At 47.8% G+C, this 18,733-nt stretch overlaps 1 long non-coding RNA gene across 1 annotated transcript; it reads right to left on the reverse strand.

Annotated features, from left to right (window-relative positions):
* Positions 1 to 848: 848 nt before the first annotated feature.
* On the reverse strand, positions 849 to 5,635 carry LOC139049626 (uncharacterized). The gene is made up of 2 exons (XR_011508438.1): positions 2,042 to 5,635; positions 849 to 1,972 (listed from the first exon to the last, which is right to left on the reverse strand). It is a non-coding gene; the product is annotated as an uncharacterized lncRNA (long non-coding RNA).
* Between the last annotated feature and the right edge of the window lie 13,098 nt (positions 5,636 to 18,733).

The raw sequence follows: 18,733 nt of genomic DNA on the forward strand, positions 1-18,733 counted from the left end.
CTTTATACTCTGCGCTAACCCTGGCATCGTACAAGATGTGGAAGTACTCGGCAAAGCGTGCTGCAGTGACCATAGGATGGTGAGAACTCGAATTAGCCTAGACTTGAGGAGGGAACGGAAGAAACTGGTACATAAGAAGCCGATCAATGAGTTAGCGGTAACAGGGAAAATGCAGGAATGCCGGGTAAAGCTACAAAACAGGTAATCGGCTTTAACTCAGGAAAAGGACCTTAGTATTAAAGATGTGAACGACAATCTTACGGGCATCATTAAGGAGTGTGCAATAGAAGTCGGAGGTAACTCCGTTAGACAGGATGCCAGTAAGCTATCGCTGAAGACGAAAGATATGAACAAGAAACACCAATATATGAAAGCCTCTAACCCCACAGCTAGAATAGAACTGGCAGAACTTTCCAAGTGAATCAACAGGCGTAAGACAGCTGAGATAAGGAACTATAATGCGGATAAAATTGAACATGCTCTCAGGAACGGAGGAAGTCTAAAAATAGTGAAGAAGAAACTAGGAATAGGCAACAATCAGATGCATACGTTAAGAGAAAAAGGCGGCAATATGACTAATAATATGGATGAGATAGTTCAAGTGGCTGAGGAGTTCTATAGAGATTTCTACAGTACTAGTGGCACCCACGACAATAATGGAAGAGAGAATAGCCTAGAAGAATTTGAAATCCCACACGTAACGCCGGAAGGAGTAAAGAAAGCCTTGGGAGCTATGCAAAGGGCGAAAGCAGCTAGGGAGAATCAGGTAACAGCAGATTTGTTGAAGGATGGTGTAGCATAGCCATGGCGTGCTCGCAACAACGCCAGACCAGTCAAGCATCAGCGTAGTCAGTAGAACAAAATGAACGTTTATTCAAAGGTGTAGAGCGTATTTATAAGTAGCCGAGTGGCAGGAAGATAGAAAGGAGCACGTGTTAGTAGTGATAATCCGAACTCGAAGGATCGCCAGATAAGGCGATAAAGGTGCGTGCACTTCGAAAATGCGTTAAGTTGCAACATTCCTTCCTCCTCAGAAATGAAAGCGTTGCACTGGCTTGCGTTCTCTCGTTGAGCGTCTCAGCGTTTGTTGGGCGACACCTGTATGCAACGGGGCCACTGGAATATCTGGTGCCGCAAAGTCTGGAGAACGGGTGCTATTTATGCTATCTTCGGCTGGTCGCTTCCATCCCCCGGAGCAGAGTCGGGCAGATCCGGCGTTCCCCGAGCTCAGAGGTAGAGGACGAGCGCGCAAGCCAAACGTGCGACTCGCTCTCGGAGGAGGCAATGGCAGGTGCTAAACCACGTGACTACTACCAACGTCCGATGTTTCGCTTATCGAAAGCTCCCGGCGCTGCCGGGAAAACCGGCGGACGCGCCGGCGGGACGAGCGTTCGTCGCAGTGGCCTAGGTTGCCTAGGTTACGGTGGGCCGTCGCCAACAGCAGCGACGCGGCTCTGCGATGACGTTTCAATTTCGACGACTGCTCCGACGACAGGGCTCGGAGCGCCTCAGAGCGCTCGAAAGTGGAGGAGAGCAATCGAGAAGAACCAGCCGAACGCAGGGCGGGCACCCTCTTTCAACCAGCCGAAGACAACGCCGCTCGCGAGAGCGCTCCAGAGCGCTCAGAAACGACCAGTCGAAGATGGCATTAGAATGCGCCGAGCAGTTATGCCTTCATCCAGATTCACCGTTTCTGGATGCTGTAGGTGTGTTGCTTGGTGCGGCTCACTGCGATGTGTGGTGGTTGTAGTTACTGTCGGTTTGTCCCCTGGTACTTCCTGTCGCGGGCGGACCTGGTCCACGTGCCGCTGGATGACTCCGTCCGATGTTTCCACGGTCACCATTCTCGCTCCCGACGTCGCCTTCACATGACCGGGCGTCCACTTGCTCCCCACACCGTAATTGCGGGCATACACTTCCCTTGCAGGTAGCGGCAGCCAGTCATCTTGGTCCTCTTTTGGTCCTGCAAGTGCTGGAGGAAAGCATGTGTCCAAGCGTGAGCGTATTTGATAGCCCAAAAGTAGCTCTGCTGGGGATTTACCCGATTTTTGCGGAGTCCTCCGGTAGTTAAAAAGCAACCGTACTAGGTTCTCTTCAAGTTTTCCTTTCGTCATTTTTCGAAGACCATCTTTTATCGTTCGTACTGCCCGTTCCGCCGCACCATTAGACTGGGGATGGTATGGAGCGCATCGAAGGTGCACAATGTTGTTGTTTGCCACGAACAACGCGAAGTCTTGACTGGCAAATGGGGTCCCGTTGTCAGAAACGATCGTGCGCGGTATTCCAAACCTGCTGAAAATGCCACGCAGACAGTCAATGGTAGTCTGCGTTGAGGCATGTGACAAAGGTATTGCTTCGAGCCATTTGGTGTGTGCATCGACTAGTACGAGTATCATTTTTCCGCAGATCGGACCCGCGTAGTCAATGTGAATACGGGACCACCTTTCGCCTGTTTCAGGCCAGTTAACGACGGGAGCTGCAGTTGGCATCGGCAGATTTTGCACACAGAACTGGCATTGTGCAGACACGTCTTCAATATTTTTGTCGAGGCCTGGCCACCAGAACAAAGAACGAGCGACAGATTTCATTGCCGGTGAACCCTGGTGCGTTTCATGTAGAAGATGCAGCACTCGCTCCCTAGCTTCGGTCGGTATTATAACCCTATTACCCCAGTACACCAGTTCATGTGCTACGGATAATTCGAGCTTGCGGTCAAAAAACGGCAGTACGGCCCGGGCCATTCCGTTCGCGTTTCTGGGCCACCCATGTAATATGTACCGTTTCACCTCGACCAGGACAGGGTCAAAAGCCGTTAATGCTTTCAGCTCACGCGTTGTTATGGTGCCTTTGTTCAGCTGGTTTAGCGACAGCACATATTCGGGCGGCACACCGTCATCGTCAGATTCCGGAGATCTTTGCGGAAGTCGGCTGAGGGCGTCAGCGTTCAGCATCTGTCGTCCTGGTGCATACTGTAGCCGGTAGCGGTAGGCCCCCAGGTGGAGTGCCCAACGTTGTATCCGTGCGGCGGCCATAGTAGGCGTCTGCTTGTCCGATTTCAGCAGGCCCAACAATGGCTGGTGGTCAGTCACTAAGGTAAATTCCCGACCTAGAAGGTAGTCATGGAATTTCGTGACGCCGAATACCAGTGCCAGTGCCTCTCGCTCGAGCTGCGAATAGTTGCGCTCCGCCTGCGTTAATGTTCGCGAGCGGAACCCAATGGGCCTGTGAACGTTACCGGTCGTGTGAAACAAGACAGCTCCCACACCGTACGGAGACGCGTCACACTCCAGTTTAAGTTCCTTCGAAGGGTCGAAATGAACTAGAACCTTGGCTGTTTTAAGGCTTCGCTTGGCAAGATCAAACGCGTGCTCTTGCGGCTGTTTCCATTGCCAGCGTGCGTTCTTTTCAAGCAGTTGATACAACGGGCCAAGTGTGGTTGACATGTTCGGCAGAAACCGCGCGTAAAAAGTGATCATGCCCAAGAATGAACGTAGCTCACTGACATTACAGGGGCTTGGTGCCTTCATGATAGCGTCAAGGTTTTTTTCTGTCGGATGAAGCCCATCACGGTCGATCCGATGGCCTAGATAAGTTACTGCTGGGCTGCGCAAGTTGCATTTATCGAACCTTAGCTTTACACCGCGCTCTCGGAAGCGCTGTAAGACGTTTTTCAGCCTTTCGCCGCCGTCACTCGCTTTTTCGGAAATGAGCACATCGTCAAGATAAGCCTGTGCTCCTGGAAGGCCAGCCAATACCTCATCCATTTTCCTTTGGAATATTGCGGGCGCTGAGGCTATACCGAAAGGAAGTCGATTGTAGCAAAATAGCCCTTTTGGCGTATTAATGACGCAAACTTTCTTCGCGTTATCGTCTAGCGCCACTTGATTGTATGCATCCCGTAAATCCAGAGTGCTGAAATAGTCCCCATCGTGTAATCGGGCAAACATATCCTCAATGATTGGCAATGGGTATTGCTCAGTTGCACACGCTGGATTTACTGTGGCCTTGAAATCCCCGCAGATTCTTACTGCGCCGTCTTTCTTAAGCACTACGACTATGGGCGTTGCCCATTCAGAGTGTGCTACCGGCGACAGCACGCCCACAGGAACTAAACGGTCTAGCTCGAGTGACACTCGCTCGCGTAGCGCGTATGGAATGGGTCTGGCCTTGCAGAACTTGGGTACGGCGCCTTCCTTCATGTGCAGGCTGGCTGGAGGACCCTTGATTAGCCCCAGTTCCTCGGAGAACACGTCGTTGTAGTCATTGAATATGCTGTTCACGCTGGATTCGCTCGAGTCATTTGTTACCACCGAGGTCTCTACAAAACTAACCACTGGAGCACCTGCGCTGTTCAGCCGCTGGATTAAATCGCGACCGCAGAGGCTTGGTCCCGCACAGTCCAAGACTGTCAGCGCACACTCCACTGTCACCCCTTTATGACAAACCTGGAGCGCAAGCTCCCCAAGTACTGGAAGGCGTCCTGTGTAGCAAGATAAATTGAGACTGGACGGTTTCAGTTTCGGCCACTGCTCACGGTGCTTATAGTATAGTTCACGCGGGATGACACAAACGGGCGACCCGGTATCAACTTCCATGCTGAGCTGCACACCGCACCAAGCAAACGTTCGGCGGATCGGCGGTTCCAGACAGCTTTTTCGTTGGGATACCAAAGTCCAAATGTGGGCAGTTTCGGATTCCTCGTCGGATGAGGCTTCCGTCCCCAAGAGGGTGTTAGTTTGGGCTGTCCTTGCAGTGCCTTGTTCTCGAGCCCCGCGACTTCGACATTTCCTTGCAAGGTGACCACGTCGTCCACAGCGGTAACAGCGAGCGTTAGACCAGGGGCAACACGCGTCATTATGTTTTGTACTACCGCACCTTGCGCATTCTTGACGTGCGGCAGCCCTCCTCTCATCCACTAGAGTTTCTCTCTGATACGCCTGTACTTTTAGCACGGGTGTCGTTGCCGGTCCGATCATCTCTTTTACATCACTATCCGCAGCCTCAGCTGCAAGGGCCATCGCTTCAGCGTCTTGTAGCGTGAATTCCCGCTGTGCCAGTAGCTGCTTCTGCAGGGCACCTGACCGTATTCCACAAACAATGCGATCTCGAAGCATGCGATCCAAAGCACTGCCAAAATTGCAATTGTCAGCTATTCGGCGAATGTCTACCAGGAATTCATTAACAGGCTCGCCCTCCGCTTGACAACGACTGAAAAACTTGTAGCTTTCGGTGATTTCGTGTCTCTTGGGACTGTAGTGCTCACTCAAAACTTCGACGACTTCTTCATACGTCAATGCATTTGGCTTGCGTGGAGCCACCTTCCCTGCCAGCACTTGGATCGTATGCGTATTTAACGCAGCAACAAGCAATGCTCTTTTCTTAGTCGAGTCTTCAATCGCATTCGCTTCAAAGTATGCTTCTACTTTTATAAGGTACGGCTTCCACTTATCTTTGCCTTCTTCGAAGTCGGGAAGTTGGTGAGCCATGATGACCTTGGTTTCTCGGTTCTGCGTGGGTTCCGGTTCAGCGTCGACTTTCACTGCATGGGCGATGTCCATCCTCGTCGCCACTGTAGCATAGCCATGGCGTGCTCGCAACAACGCCAGACCAGTCAAGCATCAGCGTAGTCAGTAGAACAAAATGAACGTTTATTCAAAGGTGTAGAGCGTATTTATAAGTAGCCGAGTGGCAGGAAGATAGAAAGGAGCACGTGTTAGTAGTGATAATCCGAACTCGAAGGATCGCCAGATAAGGCGATAAAGGTGCGTGCACTTCGAAAATGCGTTAAGTTGCAACAGATGGTGTGCAGATAGTTCTAGACGAACTGGCCACCCTGTATACGCGATGCCTCATGACTTCGAGCATACCGGAATCTTGGAAAAACGCTAACATAATCCTGATCCATAAAAAAGGGGACGCCAAAAACTTGAAAAATTATAGACCGATCAGCTTAGTGTCCCTTACCTACAAAGTATTTACTAAGGTAATCGCAAATAGAATCAGGAACACCTTAGAATTCTGTAAACCAAAGGACCAGGCAGGATTCCGTAAAGGCTATTCAACGATGGACCATATTCACACTATCAATCAGGTGATAGAGAAATGTGCGGAATATAACAAACCCTTATATATAGCTTTCATTGATTACGAGGAAGCGTTTGATGCAGTCGAAATCTCAGCAATCATGGAGGCATTTCAGAATCAGGGTGTTGACGACCCGTATGTAAATATACTGAAAGATATCTATAGCGGCTCCACATTCTCCATAAAGAAAGCAACAAAATCCCAATAAAGAAAGGCGTTAGGCAGGGAGATACAGTCGCTCCAATGCTATTCACAGCGTGTTTACAGGAGTATTCAGAGACCTATTTCTACGTGTGAGAGACTTCTACACATAAAAAACACAAACTTCATACTGTCAGCATATCCACTTCTCGATACCAATTACGTAATCAAATCAGAAAAATACTATTTACGCGTACTAACTACTGACGTCAGGATAGAAACCATCAAATACCAAGACTAGAAAACATCATTGAGCGAAAAATTCATCTTTTCGCCACTCATTTTAAGCAATGTATGAACATCCTTCTCTTACATTATCAAATTACTTATCAATGAAATGTTATCGCACTAAAAGTTTTACGCACTATATATGTGTGCTTTAATCTGCGCTGTAATGTGAATGTACAAACAAACAAACATTGAAGCATAAATGTTTTTTCATATATTCATTGCATTATGTACAATCTTCCTTGTTTATTTGTATTTTCTACACCGTACTTACCCGTTCTTGTTATATTTGCTTTTTTCGTACATTGAACTTTCCTATAAGCAGAACGCGCTTTGGAGCAAGAGCCGCTGTCAGACCATATGTCCTTTAGCTCTTGTTTCCTCTTCTGTATTGAAGAAAGAAATAAACTTCAGACTTCAAGTAAGGTGCTGTTGTTCGTGGCCGATGAGATTAAAAGCGGAGAGCATAAAAAAGCTGGCAGATGCGTAATCCTCGTTCGGGAAGTCGGTGGGGTACCGAGACAATCAGTCGGCGTCCTCTTGTATTCGGCCGGGCTTGCATGCCATATTCTATTTGAATTCTTGGTGACGGAGAGCCTAACGGCGTAGGCGACCAATGGGGCGTTTGAGGACCGATAGCCACCAGATGGCGTGGTGATTGGTCATAACAGTAAAAGGTCTGCCATATAACTAGGAATATTTTCCAGACGGTCCTCACAAGTGGAAGACACTCATGCTTCATCAGGAAAGAACACGTGTGTGTAGTCGGTCATAACCGTGCTCATTAAGAGCTAAACCAGGGCTAATTCTATGGGCGCCTTGGGCTAGAGCTTAGGTATAGTAGCGGCGCCTGGTGGCGGCACGCGAAGCGTTATCTGGGTAGTGGAATCTTGGGTTGTATTGAGCCCTGGCTCTGCCTAAGCACGTTTATAGCCTGAGTTTTGCGTCGGTTCGCACTTTTTTTGGCCCTGTTGCGAGTGCAAAAAGGCTCGCCACTTCTCACAGACCACGCCGACCACGCTGCGAGCTAGCCGCAGCCTAAAGTTTAACGAAAGCGTAGTTTCCGTGGGACGTAATGCTGGAAGCAGAAGGAATCGACGACGCCGATCCGGAGGTACCTAGCTCAGCCTCGAAAAAGCGTCACCGTCGTTACTGCTGCGTCGTGGGCTGCCATGAACAAGAAGGCCTGATCCCATGCAACATCAAATTCTACAGTTTTCTTTCAAGGCCTCATGAAGTGGAGTGTCGGGCGCGCTGGATATAGCTGCAGTTCGTCGCGCTGGGTAAGCGAAACTTCATGCCTTGCTGACTGCTTCGCCTGTCTTGAAGCTTGCTTGACTATCTGCGTTCTAAAATTCGGTCTTTAGCACCTATGGTCCTGATGACAGGCCGACATAGCAGCAGGCATGGCTGGTGACTGATGATTCGAGACCCGGCCACAGCGACAACTAACAATACGACTCGTGCGAAATGGTGAAGTGACCAGATGTGTGCAAATGACCACTAATGGTTGGGCTGATTCGGTGACAATTCACTACCCCACTACGGGCAGCGCAGGAGAGTTAAATGTGCCCATCCTTGGCCTCAAGGCAGCACGTTGAGGCAGCGCCGCAAGGTAGTATTGATTGCAGCACATCGATGTTCGAGCGCTGTCATTAAAAGCTACATCAAGTGAGCAGCGCACGAGCTCGCGCTGCAACGCGATTCGCACGTACCGTACTGCGAGCTCATATGCATTGTATCAGTTATTTATCAGTTGCTAAAGTGACAGATGGCCGCTGCTACACTGCGGGCATAGCTACTTAACTAGCGGCATGCAGTCAACAAAGATTGTAGGAGGCCCAATGTTTCGCGGCATGTCGAAAGACCGCTGCCGTCGCGGCGCGTACCGTCGTGCGCTCGAGCAGCTCCGTACACATAATGTCTGCTTATCGCTGCTGTGAATTCATTTATAGCAGGCATTTCCTCGCGTTTGTGCGCCTGAATCTAGCGGCGTGGGAACCTTACCTGAAGTTCAACTTCGTACGCGACTCGCTTCACTTGCGATTGGCACCGCAGTAAAACTTCGCCGCTTATTTCTTGAACGGGGTACACGTATTCGGCATTGCATAATTTCTCGCCTTTATGCAGCCTGCCATTCCTTCGTTACGTAGGTAATGAATTATCACGGCCTTTACGCCAAGCGCTCCAGTAACCATTGTCTGTTTTTGCTGCCGGGCCCACGGTGACCTATAGCTATGTTTTACGAGTGTTCCCACATGTTGTTGAAACTGCTATTGGTGGCTGGGGATGTGGAAACTAATCCCGGTCCTCCCCCCTCCTCTGCTGCTGACAATTCCAGTGATATACTTGCCGCGCTTACAGTTTTACTATCCGGGCAGTCAACAATCCTTGAGCAGCTAGGCTCTACGTAGTCCACCCTTGAAGAGCATGAGAAAGCATTTGCGCACCTAAACGCTAGGCTTGCGAAGATTGCGACAGATTTCCAGTCTATTTCAAATGTGAGATCTCAAATTGACAGTATACAAAGCATTACCGCCAACTGCCCAGTTCAAGTATCTACTTTGACTGCCCGAACGGATGACATTGAAAACATGTCTCGCCGAAGCAATTTGGTGTTCTATGGGCTCAAAGATGCGGAAAACGAAAGCTGGAGTGATTCTGAAAAACTAATAGTTGATCACTGCCAGGAGAACCTGAATATAACCATCGAAAGCAATAACATCGAACGAGCGCATCGTCTAGGCACATTCAAAAGAGAAAAGCACCGCCCAATCATAGTTAAATTTCTGCAGTTCAAGGGCAACGCACGCGTTTTATCATCAGCTTATAAGCTTAAATCGACTGATTACGCAATCAGCGAAGACTTCTCCCCTAACACCCGACTCGCCCGTAAACGCCTGATTGAATTTGCGAAAACTAACCACATCCCCTACAAGCTCCGTCACAACAGGCTAATCTCTAATGGTAAAACGTACATCTTTGATCACACCGCTGAGAAAGTGCTCAAATGTAAATCATAGGAGCCATCAATTACCCCCAGCAGTAACGCACGGTCCAAAAAAGATCATCTGTCCCTTTTTTACACTAACACTCGAAGTATAATACCCAAGCGTGATTCCTTATGTAGTATTATCAGCTCATCATCTAGTAACGTCGTTCCGCTGACTGAAACATGGCTAAATTCATCAATATTAGATTCTGAAATCCTGCCCGAATTTCCTGACTTCGGTATATTCCGAAAAGAGAGACCTGACGGCTGCCGTGGCGGTGGTGTTCTTATCGCTGCCAAGCGCCTTCTAAATTGTTCAGTTGTTAGCGTTGTTAGGTTGGAAATGACTTGGGTGTGCTGCCATGCTTCATCCCCTCGCGTACTCATCGGTATATGCTATTGACCGCCTGATCCGGACAGTTCCTTCATAACGCTCTTTCATGACACGCTCGATTCGCTAATCTCATCTTACCCACGCACTCCCATTTTGCTTTTCGGCGATTTCAACTTTCCGTCCATAGATTGGAATGATATTGCTACGGAACAGCCGCCACAGTGTGGCTGCACTGAGGCGCACCCTAACAAAAAGTCAGGCATCTAGTGAATTCCTAAACACATGCTTCACTATCGGCCTGTCTCAAATTGTTTCTGAGCCCACCCGCACGACTGACCATACATTAAACATTCTTGACCTTATTTTGACCACTCACCCTGATGAATTATGTGCTCCTTCGTACATTACGGGCCTTAGTGACCCCGTTGTACTTCACACTACCTTTTCTTCCAGCGTTACCAAAAGTCCTAAATCCAAGAAAGTACCAACGCTGTACGACAAAGGAGACTACATTAGCATGAATCGTGACCTTCTTGTTTTCCATAACCATTTTGCTTCTACCTACCACTTACGTACTGCCGAGTCGGACTGGTCTCTCTTCAAGTAAGAAATCCTGCGTTTGATTCGACTTTACATCCCTACCATCAGCATAACAGAGCGAAAACGTTCGCTGTGGTTTAATGTTACAATAAAGTGTTTTAATAATAAGAAAAAGCGCCTTTTCCGTTCTGCCTAGTTATCTAACATCAAATGTGCCTGAAACAAATACCACACCGCTGCCAAGCAATATTCCGATTTCGCTACCCAAACTAAGCTCCGGTTTTTTTCCACTACCCTCCCTGAAATGCTACAAAGCAATCCTAAGCGCCTCTGGAAAACGATCATTCCTGATGTTGACACTACTATTTCTCTCATTGACAGCACTGGCGTAGGCGTATCCGACATACCCCATGTCTTGAAACATGCTTTCTCTTCAGTTTTTACTAATGAAACAGCTCGTGATTTCACTGATCCTGCGCCTTTGCCACATCCACCAATGGACGGCATCACCTTCGACGCACATGGTATTGTTAATATTATCGACTGCCTAAAATTTTCATCTTCCTGCGGTATCGATGGAATTAATTCCAAAGTCTTAAAGAATACTAAACATGTTTGCAGTCTTATTCTTTCCCTCATTTTTCAACAGTCGCTTGATACAGGCTCAGTTCCACATGACTTGCGAATTGGGAAGGCCATTCCAGTTTTCAAGAAAGGTGACCGATCATCCCTAGGTAATTACCGACCCATTTCGCTAACCAGTGTATGCTCTAAGATCACGGATCACGTCATTTACTCTAATGTTGCCACATTTCTAACATAGGCCAACTTCTTTCATGCAAACCAACACGGATTCCGGAAAGAGCACTCATGCGAAACCCAATTAGCTTTGTTCCTGCATGATATTCATTCCCATCTTGACAGAAATATCACAACTGATGCGCTATTTCTAGATTTCGAGAAAGCTTTCGATGAAGTACCTCATTCCCGCCTTTTACTTAATATGTCTCTGTTAAACCTTCATCCTAGTGTCTTGAACTGGATTCGAAGCTTTTTAACTGACCGCATGCAATTTGTTTCCGCTAATGCCTTCTCATCATCCCACTCCCACGTTCTTTCAGGAGTACCTCAAGGCACAGTACTTGGCCCCTCACTCTTTCTAATATACATCAACGACTTGCCTTCCACAGTAATCTCTAGTATCCGCCCTTTCGCGGACGATTGCGTACTCTACCGCCCCATAACTAACACCGAGAATGCTTACATTCTCCAAAATCCCCTGGATAACATACAGCAGTGGTGCACTAGGTGGCTAATGTCCCTAAATACTACAAAGATCGTACAAATTTCTTTTCACCGCCACCGAAATTATAGTCCGCGTACTTATAAAACTAACGATACTGCCATTATTTCCACTAACTCTTCTAAGTATCTTGGCATTAACCTTGCTAGTGACTTATCATGGTCTTGCCACATTAAGCACATAATAAATTCATCTAATCGAGCAGTTGGGTATCTCCATCGAAACCTACGCATGACACCTTCTTCCTCAAAATACTATCTTATAACACATTTGTGCGACCTAAACTTGAATGCGCTTGCGCAATATTTGACCCCCATCAGCCTAACCTTATCTCAGCCCTTGAATCTGTTCAGAATCCTGCCACTCGCTTTATTCTTTCCCACTACTCGCGATACTCTAGCATATGGGCCCTGAAGTTGCAAATAAAACTTCCTTCTCTCGCTTCCCGTCACCGAATTTCAGGTGTCTGCCTTTATCACAGGTTTTTCCATTGTTCGCCCCGTGACAGCAAGCTCATCCTACCAGTACGTCGAACACCCCGCACAAGCCATCCAAACAGCGTCATCTAGCGTCGTTCCCGGACAAGTACATTTCAGAAATCATTTTTGTCCGCACAGCTTACGACTGGACTGACCTTCCCTGCGACTTAGCACTAATCCCTGATCCAGCCTATTTCAATACTGCCATCGAGGAAGCCATGTCATCATCATGATTCTCATGTAACATTCATTGTTAACCGCCGTTCTTGCGCCCACCCCTCATGTAATGTCTCGCCAGGGACCCTTGAGGTTCAAATAAATGAATAAATAAATAAATAAATAAATAAATAAATAAATAAATAAATAAATAAATAAATAAATAAATAAATAAATAATCTTCGGCACCCGATATTCGCTGCAAGACGTGGTACAACACAACCGAAAGTGGAGGGTCCATAGTGTAAACGTGCTTTCCGAAGCAGACGACCGAGCTTGGTACTACCCAGTTCAGGAAAGAAGGCGCTTTTTAGCACCATTTTCGCAGCGCCCCCTGGGCAATGCAAGAGCCCCATAGCCACTGGCATCTGAGCGGACCTCATTTGGACCGGACAGGTTGAAGTAGGCAAGGAATCCGAGGTGGTCAGAAGTGAGATAAGCTGTGAAAAGGCAGAAGTTTGAGCGGGGCCCGGAAAATGGAACCGCTGTTCTAATATTGTCAGTCATGGAACGTGCAGTATACGATAAATTTTTCATAAACCGCTCATAGTAGAAGCACTCGCCCCCAAAATTTAGGACGTCCTTATCACAAGCTCATATTGGAAGATCGATGACTGCATGAACTTTGACTGGACGGGAGCGGGTGCCCGACGAGGCGACACGATGAACTAGAACGGTGATTTGTCGGTAGCCAAAGGGGAATTTCGAAGAATTTAGCTGTAGCTCGGTCGCACGAAACGCCACTCAAAGTGCGTATGAGAGGCGTTCAAGGTGTTTCGGCCTGGTTGGAGAAAACACAATAATATTGTATTTCGTCTTTTCGCGGTCCATGGCGTCAACGGCACTCCACCAATAGCCGAACGCAAGTGTATCGTTAAACAATACGTCGAACCATGAAGGAAATCTTAATCGTTGTCAATACGTGGAAGTATGTAGATAGACAGTTTTGTTTCTGAACTTGTTTAGCTGTCGATAATCTACGCAGAATTTTCCGGTGTTGTCCTTTTTTTTACGAAGACAACCGGAGAAAGGACTCAACGATGGTTGAGTAGTGGCTTTAGTAAGCATCTTATAATGTTCTCGTTGTATAACTTGGCACTCGCTGTGTGACACTCGATAGGGACGTCCGCAAATAGGCATTATATCACCAGTATGTACGCGATGCCTCAAAAGAAAAGTTTGGCACTTAGGACAACCGTTAAAGTAAAAAAAACAAAATGCGGGAGTCAGAGGTGAGCTGACGACGGAGGTCATGTATTTTGTGAGGATGGAATGCTCGCGGCAATCGTATTGCGTAAGTCATCATGTTCTGGCAGTGACCTCGCGGCAGAATTATGCGCGGTCGAAGGACTGATGGGAGACTGATGAAATGAGAGCAACAAACTTTGTAACTCCTGAGATGACGAAAGTGTGGTGACGGGCATGGCTTGGGGAAGTACTTGTAGGCAGAGAGCAAAATTCAGTAGCGGAAGGCAAGTTTTCTTGGCCTCGACTGTCCAACGGTTTGGGAAACAGCGACGCTATGCGACAGTAAGGCACTGGTAGAGACAGTTATTAGATAGTCACGATCCGGTACACAGGGGCTGCACACAGCAGTGCCACAGGTCAGTGCTTGCGGTGGTAGACGAGGGTATAGGCAGGACAAGTGGTACGACACCAGTTGAGCAGGTAATTATAGTTGAGTTGGAGGAAAAATATTGAAGTTGAGGATCATGCCCTCAGGCCAGTTTTCAAGTACGTGAAAGAAAACAGAGACGTGGCGACCACCGACGGTCACGTGGGTGGCAGACTTTCTAACCACAGTCGTAGGTCCTCCATCGGCGACCCGTACAACTGAGGACTTAGTAGGTGTGAGCGGTGTTTTTAGCCGCATTCGTAGATCAGCGCTCATGTTGGAGATTTGTGCACTGGTGTCGACCAGAGTAGCTACTGATAGTGCAACTCCTTCAACGTTGAGTGGGTTCTGATGCATCAGCAGGGTAAGCAGGGGATTCTAAGGCAGGGTGTCCAATGCAGCCTGACTTCAGGGAGCAGCAGCTGTCCCTGTCGGTGGACACGTGTACAGAAAAATGCCGCAACAAAGAAGTGCCGGGAGGAGGCGAGCGGGAGCGACGATGACGCGGTGACTGCAAATGGCTGGAGCGCCTGGTCGATGTAGAAGCTTCACGGTGCGTCGGGTGATTTGGAGTGGCATATTGTAAAAGTGGATTGCCCTCATAGCCGCAGTAAAAGGTGGAGTGAAAGGGACGAAGTCTAACGATAACGACAGTAACTGGCAATGTGTCCTACGCCCTTGCAGGGAAAGCAAATTGGCTTATCATCGGGCGTTAACCTTTGCTTTGGGTCCAGAAAGCACCGAAACGTCATTGGTGATCGAAGAGGCGGAAGGGTAGGGATCATCCCTACTGTTCTTGATTAGGAGCTGTTGTGTAAGCCCCATCTGGTCAGTTCGTATTCATAGGTTTTATGTAATAATCGAGCTGTCCTCTTGAAGTAGAGGAGCACGTTTGTGAGCATCACTATCGGGTCCCATCGGTTGTGTGCTACGACCCCCTCATACGTGTAAAGTCATTCGTCAAAGGTGTGAGTGCCACTAAATGTCCAAAGATCCCATGGCTGGGGAAAGATTACCGGCGGTTGTGGCGCCGCGGGAGCGGTGGAACAGTCGGCGTAGTAGGATGGCAAAGGACAAGTGAACCATGCCGTTCCGTCCTGCGCCGAAGCCCGTCACTTCAACTAAAAATGAGAGGTGTATAAATAGAGATTAAAGAAATTTTAGTTGCTATTTACAATCTAGCTCGGGCAGAGCCAGTATGGCGGATAGTCTTGCCTACAAGCAGCGCGTCGTCCTTGTCGCACTAGTGATGGTGCTCATCTCCGGCGGCCCATTTTGCTCGTAGCAACATGACACTACCAATAAGCCTTTTTCGAACAGGACAGCGACAAAGTGTTCAGTGCGCTGCTGCAAGAACTCCATTGTTCACGCTAAAAATCACGTGGTTGTTATCGAAGCTGTTTTTCTTGCATGAAAACTGCTGAATATGCATTAAAATTAGTGCACTTTCTTGCAGGTGTTGGTAAGAAGAATAGAGCGAACATCTGCTCTTGAGCCGCTTCTTTGAAATGCCTCCGACCGGAGGCATTTCAAAGTTCTCCGAACGGAGAACGTGGAACGTAGAACTTTGAAATGGTAGAGAACGCTAGAAAGGACTACGATGTGGTGGTCGGTGGTTCTAATTACGGCCAGTGCTCATTCCGATGACCCCAACCATGGCGCCATCGGCATCGGGGATGGCTAGTGTGGGGCAGGCGTTCGTTAAGCTTTTCTTGGAGCGATGTAGGGGTTTGCGGCTCATATTAAATACGTGGTTTCCGGTATCAATCAGTGCTGTCACGTGAGCCGTACAGACATCGATATCAATTCGGTTTCGGTTGGTAGGGAGCGAAAATAAAGGATTGGTGAACTAAACGTTGATTCAGCATTACCTTTTAGAGCTGCGTGGTCTAGTTTTTGTCTTGGAAAAGTGGTTGGTTGTTGGAATATACTGGCGTTGAAGTTGAGTTGGAGGGGACTAAAGGAATTTGGGGAACGCGTGAGGGGAGCGGTGATTGTCCAGAAGAAGGTCGGAGGCAAGCTCTTATAGGCGGGGGCCAATGAGAGGGCATGGAGCTTGGTAAAACATGGAGATGACTAGCTATAACAGCATTGACTGGATATGTTTGAAATTCGGCGGCTACAGAAGCAGATTGCCCTGTTGTCGGTAATTTTCCCTGTTGTCGGTAATTTTCGGTAACTCCCTAGTGCGTCCATTTTACATCAGAATAAGTTCAAGGAAAATAAAAAGCAAGGGCGCTATAGCGTAAAACTATTACAAACTTTTCTAGTTGAACTCTGCAATCAGCCCTCCGCTATTAGAGGGCTGAAAACTTTTTTGGAGTAAAACACGTTGTGGGGCTAGTTGGTGCATATCTTTCTATAGATGAAGCAATAATAGTGACGGCACACTCAGAAGGAACAGAGAAAGGACAAGGTGCGTCCTATCCTGAACCCCATTACGGCGCCTTTACGTCACTAAATCCGCAATATCGCCCATCTTATATGAAGTTAGATACTGATTATGCGTGATTTCACCATAAATATAAAAATAGTTATTTCTGATTCGACGCATTTTCGGCATTAGCCCTCAGCTATTGGTCAAAATTTTTCGGGCTGCACCCACTTCACCTGCCTGTCATGCGACGGCGCAATTCCCCAAGAACTCCCCGCGTCAAAGGAACGTGACACATTAAACGTGCATTATTATACCAAACTGAATTTTCTTCTCAATAGCCACAGGCTGCACCATTCCGAAAGGTATAAAAGATGGCTGCTGCCGATCGCTCAGGCACCGGCTGCTCCCATCTGCCGGAGAGCATGAGTTTATTTGCGTATAGTAAAGCATTTTGCTTGGCCGTGTAACATTTTCGGGCACTTTCTGCACGTTTGCGATCTCGTTCTGCCTATTCTTATTTGCTGAGGCTTCCTTATAGCGCCATTGTTATGCTTCTGCTGCATGCCGAGGCGATTTTAGACCAGCCACCACAAGCTAAGTAAGGGAAAACAGACCAATAGCTGACGCCGGCACCACCCTATTCATCCCATTATCGATTTTTCAATGCAGTGGCTCAGCCTTATGTAATTCCTTTCCGTTTGGGCGTACTCCTCGCCTCTTGTCAGCCAATTAGATAAGATAAGCCGCTCAGTGTAGGCAAGGTCATTCGTTTTTCAAGCAAACAAAAGTGACCTCCTATGAACCAGAAGATCGTTTCATTGGTGTGTTCCGACAACCCTGCGGGTGACCGCCCGATGCTTGCGTCGGCGGTTACGAAAATTTGACTTCAGAAGATTGGAATAAAACATACTGGAATATTTTTACGTTATAGGGACCCATATCGCTGACTCTCTGCAACGAACCAGCTGAATACAGAGCATGGGCCATTGCTCCTCGGATATCCGTGCTGGCTAAACGCTTCGCAGCCGGAGCATGTTTGTAAACCATCTTGCCTCAGACAACACAGCAGTTTTCGATGTTTAGATACTCGCTTTTTGAAGTTATTGTCGAGAAACTCGGATTTCAGTTAAGGCGTCAATGATACGGAAAAACACAAAGCGAAGAGTGGGGCCAGGCTCTAGAATGTTGCTCCCACTGCTGCTGCTCATCAGAACGTATGCTCGGGCCGCCGCTAGAGGTGCCCTCATCAGTACTGTAGTTACCTTTCCAGGGTGAGGTTTGTGATTTACCGCAAACCGATGTTTCGCTATACGGTGCTCGGACGACGATGATAACGCCGGTGGGGGGCGCATGCTAGCTTACAGTAACTAGAGCTTTCTGTAAATGGCGTCGTAAATAAATCCTCGGTAAATTGTTGCTCCCCTTAACATTATTGGTGGTACCATGGTTTGTAAGTTCATCGGCATGGGGGCCAGCGTGTCTGTTATAAGTGTCGTTCTTCGCTGTCGGTTAAAAAAGTACATTCATGCCTGCGCCGGACTCAGTTGTCCGAGTTGTCGGCGTTACATCGCTGTTGTTCACGACCACTAATACCATTAGACATACTGCAAGCAGCAATACGACAGATACCCTCTCTTGCATGAAAAAAACTACCAATGATAAATACAGTTTAGTGCTCACCGACGTAGCGCACTGCTTTGACAAACTCGCACATGGTGTAGATTTTTTTCCCCTATTCAGCTCATAAAATATTCGTGCGGCGCTCTCAGTTTTAGTTGCATCTAGTTATTACGACGACTTCTATAGGCATCTCATTCGAAACAAGACGGTGCCATACAGCCACTTTTTCCACTTGAACTAAACCGGTATTTCATAAATGCATGGCAATAAAGCATCTCGCCTTTTCCGCCGTGATCATGTCGCTCTCCAATAAAACATCCGTTTCTATACTATGTAGTTAAGCACGCAGGCAACGACTCTGGTTGTATCAACCTCTTCTGTCTTACTTTTCATCAATACTGTAAACTAACTCTTGACTGCTCTGAACTGTATCCACTGTTAATGAGTTAATGCTGAAATCCACCTAATATGCAACGCTCCTGTTGTTATCGCATGACTCCAATCACAGTGACCCAGGTCATAACTGTGTAAGCTGCAATCACTTTATTCGCCTGCCACGAAAAAAAAGTGCGATGGTGGCTTCGTCCTGCTTGTCAGGAGTCCCTGATGGTTCGTAACGTTATGCTAACACACGGTGGCAATGTTGCGCACATACTATTGACGATCACCCGCACCCGCACATGCCATCCCCTTCCTGAATTGATACTGATTACGGCGGTGGTCGCGCAAGAAATCTGATTGGCT

This window comes from Dermacentor albipictus, chromosome 9 (genome assembly GCF_038994185.2).
Source record: "Dermacentor albipictus isolate Rhodes 1998 colony chromosome 9, USDA_Dalb.pri_finalv2, whole genome shotgun sequence".
Taxonomy (NCBI): domain Eukaryota; kingdom Metazoa; phylum Arthropoda; class Arachnida; order Ixodida; family Ixodidae; genus Dermacentor; species Dermacentor albipictus.